The sequence below is a fragment of the Cariama cristata genome, unplaced genomic scaffold (assembly GCF_000690535.1).
Source record: "Cariama cristata isolate BGI_N322 unplaced genomic scaffold, ASM69053v1 scaffold4813, whole genome shotgun sequence".
Taxonomy (NCBI): domain Eukaryota; kingdom Metazoa; phylum Chordata; class Aves; order Cariamiformes; family Cariamidae; genus Cariama; species Cariama cristata.
This window is the reverse complement of record NW_009609982.1, coordinates 22607-28606: the sequence shown is the minus strand read 5'-3', so window position 1 is coordinate 28606 and position 6000 is coordinate 22607.

The window sequence follows — 6000 nt, the reverse complement described above, 5'->3', positions numbered from 1 at the left end:
CCTGGAAACGCCGGCATCGTCGGGGCTAACGGGGCATTTCTTGTAGTGCTGGAAGCGTTCGGGGGGCATCTGTGCCAAAACCACGTTAGTGCACCACTGGAAGTTTGTGCTGATTAAGACAACGTTATCAAGAAAGCTGAGGAGAGACTTTTTATGAGGGCAGGTAGTGATGGGACGAGGGACAGTGGCTTTGAACTGGAAGAGGAAGATTTGGATTAGGTACAAGTAATTCTTCACCGTGAGGGTGGTGAGGCAGTGGCACAGGTTGCCCAGAGAAGCTGTGGATGCCCCATCCCTGAGAGTGTTCAAGGCCAGGCTGGATGGGGCTTTGAGTGACCTGCTCTGGTGGAAGGTGTCCCTGCCCATGGCAGGGGGGCTGGAACTAGATGGTCTTTAAGGATCCTTCCGACCAAACCATTCTATGATTCTGTCAAGGAAGACACAGGCTTATTTCTGCTGTTAAGTGTGTATCTTGCATAGAGAACTTGGAAAATAAATAATGACTTGCAGTCTATTGCCAATATACTACTTAGATGCTGCTGTCATGTATAGACTTACATTGTTGTCACCTTAAAATAGAAATAAAAATCTAGATGCTGCTTTACTAAACTGAGTAATATGTGGTTTGCAGATCTGTACAGGTTTCTAGTAAGTAAACGTTACTATTTATAGCCCTGAAAACATAGGTGGTATTTTGGGAAAATAGGTTAGTTTTGTATAATGAAGTGTGTGCGGAATTGTACAAAATACAGATTTGTACAAGGAAATGTCTGAATAATAGGGATACGTTTGTACAGTTATGTAGCATAGATTGTATTTAAATTAGTAAATGAGGTCGTGATCAAGTACAGTTTTGAGACCTGGAAGTTCTTGTGTTCTAATAGCCATCATGGATGTGGACTTCCTATAGTCTTAAAATAATTATTTTTAACTTTTAAGCCATTAAAATATAAGGCATAATGTAATTATTCACATTTATTTGTGAAAGAAATATCTGTTGGAGAAGAGCTATAAGGTTGTGTGCATTGCAAAACACGGAGGAGAGGGTACTTCTCAAGAAATACTGGCAATTCAACCCCAAAAGATTGGTGAGCTGATAGAATGGAGTGATAGAATTGGAAAGCTTTATGGGACTAGTTTTTATGTTGCAGTGTCAAGGGGAAGAAATTTGGTATTGGAGGAGTAGAAGGTTGTTCACAGGTGTAACAGGTGACATAGGAAAAAGTCAAAATGGGAATAATATTGTAAGAAGAAATTTGTTTAGAGGAAGGTAGCTTTCCAGAAGATTAGAGTTATAGTTTCTGTACATTTTCCTGAGCGGAATAGCTCGTACATCAGGAGGAAAGTTGTGGGTACAGTGATGTAGCTATTCAGCCATCGGTGAAAGCAGTACAGAGAAGTTGTGTGTGACATTAAGGTACTGCCTTACATGGGTTCTGCCATCAAGATTGTCTAGGACTTAAGTACTTAACACTCACTTTTTATGCTCCCTTTTTAACATCTAGGGGTGAGTGGAGGGCCTTGAAGAACTTATCATTCCTTATTCTGTGTTGTGGCGTTCTAAAAGAAATGGCTAGTTACAGGATTTTCCTTTTTAACCTTTCATTTAATGAAAGCATGTAAATGGGACAGCACTGACTTTGTTGTTTGCATTTAAGTTTTTGGAGGTTTTGTTCCTTAGCATTCTTCCTCTGCTGCCTTGAATATGATTGCATTCTTCTGCTGTCCTCCATCCAGAATTTTAACTGACATTCTGCTTTGATCAAATACTACATGAGTGAGAGTTAAGGTGATACACAATTTCATAAACAGGTGAAAATCAAAATGCCTCTTGGGAGTGCCCTACTGTTTCTTATGGCTAGGATTACAGGAAGGGTTTTTCCTGTCTGTTTGCGTAGAACCTCAGCAGAATTTACAGGAGTTGCAGACAGGCAGCTAAATTGGTGAAACTGCCGTCACATGACATTATTTATATGCTTGAGGGTTTTCCTGTTGGTTGGTTGTATATTGCCCCTGCTTATAATTGATTTTCCTAATTAGTGCCTCTCCAAATTAGCCTTTCTTTTCCGCAGTTTATAGTCAAGAACCATATTGGCATTTTTTGGAGTGGCAAGCTTATTGGCAGCTCATCTGTACATCACTGACAGTAGCTAGCTACATACCAAGGCTGAGGATGGACATCCACATTGTTCTTGCTTCTGAACCAAGATGAACACTAGATTGGATCAAGTAATTATAATTTGGGAACGAGGAAATGGACCAAGAGATGAGAATAGGGGAAAGCAGAGTGAGAATACCATAGTATGTGTTAGTTGAAAAGAAGCTATGTGGCAGGGGGTGGGGAAAAATGGAGTAAGAAGGAGATGAGGAGGGAAAATAAAATCACGGCAGAGAATAAGAAGGTAAACAGTTAAGCTTTGGGCTCTTTTCCTTGTATCAGCCACCAGCTTTCCTTCTTGGAACTCTGTCCTGACAAGGTTGAGAGTTTTGGTCATCATGTAGGTAGATGTGGTCTCAAGTAACTTCAGATAACACATGCAAGTGCTGAAAGTTGACAAACAGTAGTTACAATACCAGTTTTCAAGTTTTCACGTACACGTCCCTTTGCGTGCCAATTACATGCTTCCATTGTTCCAGAAAGGGAGTGATAACCTTGAGGTCCGATACTGTGTATCAGCTGTGCTTGTGCAGCAGTGAAAGTTGAATTTACATAATTGTTTGTGACAAGTGGCACATAATCAATTTGCTTAGACCCAAGATCTTTATTTGCTGCTTAATAGTAAGTGGGAAGCCTTCAGAGGTTATGTAGGCTGTAATCACAGAAACATTTGTGCTAAAAACTTAGATTAACATTTGGATACATTAAGGAGAACTCACCTTCTCAGGTATTTCAGCCCCTCAGTATGCAAGCTTCTTAGCCCCACGCTTAGAGTATTGTTTTAAATATACTAACAGTCTTGTGACCTTTTGTTTCTATGTCCCAGTTGCCCTCGTTCAAAACAGGTTTTTTGAGATAGCCCTCACTGAGTGAAGAGATACTATAGGTAGTTTGTTAATTTGCTTAAAGCATTGCAATAACAAGAAGACTCAAGATGTACTGTACCTTAGGTAAGTGTGCCATATACTCAAAATATTTCTTCCTAGTGGTTATGAAGATCTTGTTCCTTAACGGTGCAAGATTCTTTTCTGTTCTTAGTCATTATTCAGTTTTTATTATACCTTTTGGAGGTATTTTTGATATTAGAGCTAAGATCTTTATTTAGGGATACAAGTATAAAGACTACTTAAAAATAATTGAATCTTTTAGAGAGCTGCATCTGTATATTCTCATCTGTGAAATACTGGTTTGACAATGTTTGGGTCTTTGGAAATTCTGAAATAGTAGCACCCGTTGGGACTGTTCAAATTCCTTTTTGATAGTACCAAGTTTTGGAACTAAACTTCTGATAAAACTGCTATCTCTCTTTTATCCACTACTTTCAAAGGAGTCTGGACACACAAGTTTGAGATGGCAGATTGTAGAAGCTGTAATTTTGAATGCTACAATTATGAAATCTCTTTTCTTTTGAAGTGTTTTTGCAGGCTGCCTGTCTAAGTGTAACTTGCAGTTTAGCCTTTATGAGATAGAGCCAAGGAGTTCTGCTTACAGAAGTGTTACAGAAATGTTCTAAGTAAAAAGAAAACAAAAGCAGTGTGATACTAACTTGAAAAAGTAACTGTTGTGCCAAACAGTGTGGTAACCTTCAGGCTTCTGTGATGGAAATCGAAGCAGAAGTAGAGTATCAAAACAAACATTTAAAAATGCATGTACGAGCATGGGTTGCCTCCCTTGATGTAGGGTGGCATAGGTCACTGTCTTTCAGCTTGTTTAAATCTGAAGACCACTCAGTTTTTCCTCAGGCCTGTAGCTCACTATGTAGTTAAGCTTAGCAATGCAAAGCTTGCTTTTCTAAGTACTTTTTGTGATCTTTAAGTGTGGTTCATGCACCACTTTCTGATAACTTCTGGCATTGCATTAAATGGGCTACCCCTACACAAAATTACCTTCTCAGGATGTACTCCATGGTAAGCATCAGATGCTAATGAGGGTGCCGTGTAATTCTGCTCTGTGTTTCTTAGGTAGGATGTGATGTCATGTAGGCAAAGATTCTGTGAACCTTAATGCGTTGCACAGAAATCACATATCTGAAATGTCCAGGGAACAGAGAAACAGGTTGTTTTGGAGCATAAAATAAGCTTAAGGGAAAACATAATGTAATACAAATATAAATAATACTAATACTGTCTTGAGAAGTGAGTGCATATGGAATATCTTGTCCTTACAGCTTTTTATGTAGGAGAATAACCCCAGTAGTGTATTCAACAGTGTCTTTAAGTTTTTTCTACCACAGTTCTCTCAACAAATGGAAGGTTCTGGGAGCTGTGTTTCTTACATGCCTAGTTCTACTAAAATTTTGATAACTTGCTTTTAGAACTGTGTGAATTACCTATTTAGGTGATTGTAACAATTATGTAAGTAAATGTTACATAACTGTTTATGCTTAGATGTATCCAAACTGAGGTGTGGAGAAGAGGTAGAGTACAAAATTTCTAGTTAGAAATCTTTAGTTTTAGGTTCTTATAAAAATGGCCATTTTTTCAGAGGACCAGAGTGCAGTATGCTCCTGCTGATAGCCATTTGATTTGTCGGAGTCTGCAGTGGTAGTGCCTGGTCTGAGGTCTGGCATTGGCCGTTTACACGTGATCTGCTTTTTCTTGTTACTGAGCTAAACCTCCTTATGGCCAGAATTTGCACAGATTGCTCAGACGAACTTGTTCCGCCTCCAAAGGTGAGTTGCCAGTGAGCTTCTGATGAAGGCTCAGCAGAGGCCTTGGCAGCCCTCCTCCCTGCATCTGTGGGGTGAGTTGAGCTTACAAATCAGTAGGCCTGTAGCTCTGCTTTTTCCAGCATAGGAAGGCTGCTCTGAGGGACGGAAGGAAACCTGTTTGAGAGGGCAGATGTTAAGGTTATTGGGTGGCAGCATGTTCTATCAGGCTGTTGTGAGGTAAGTTTATCAAGTTGTTCCCGCAAGGCAAGAGGTACGTATTTGCAGGGAGTATTAATTGTTTTCTGTCAAGGCAGCTTGAAGCTACCTTTACCTCTTCCAGAACACTGGATTCAGGGGAGTTGCATATTTTAGATAAACATGTTCTGAGACTATAAATAATAAGCCATTAGGAATTTGCATGGTCCCTTTCTATATGCATAGTATTTTTGGAAGTGTTAGCCTCTGTGCAGGTCTATATCACTTAAGTTTTTTATAAGTCCTTCTGAAGAGTGGGAGAATACAGTGGAAAGTATTTAAAATTAGTATTGTGTAGTTTTCTGGTTGGTAGTCTAATGCATAGAAACTCTATAAATTGTACTAGACAAACTGTTCAATATGAAAATTTGTTTACCAATCTTGTCTTTTAATTACAAAAGTGGCTCAAATGTACCGCACCTTGTAGCTGAGTGAGAAAGATGTAGTTTCTCACTTCTGAATGTGGGAAATGAAAAGTAGCTAGAGGTAGGAAGAGAGATCAGGGCAAAAAACCAGGAAACTGCAGTAGAGGGGTACAGGAAATGGGTGGGAGTTGAGGAAATGCGTTTTTCCTAAAATGTAAAATTAATGTAAAAATCTAGCAACTAAGCATTGAAACCTATTGAGAAATGTTGTCCCTTAAAATAATAGATTGTTATGGACAGCTACTATTGTTTATTGTTTTCTTCTGTTGGTTTATGTAAAGAATGACTGTGATTCTGTATTTTTCTGTCTCCCTTAAATTTTAAGGTGTTTTTCTTTCCCACTTCCTCTTTCCTGTATGTTTCCTGTAGCTTAAGCGTTCGCAATGAAACTCTGAAAAGTTAGGAAATGTCATATTCTCTCTATATCCTTAAGTCAGCTCTGTTCAGAAGTACTTAAAACTGTGTTGGAACCCCATTAGCCTACTTCAAAAGTGTGATCAGGGTCCCACAAA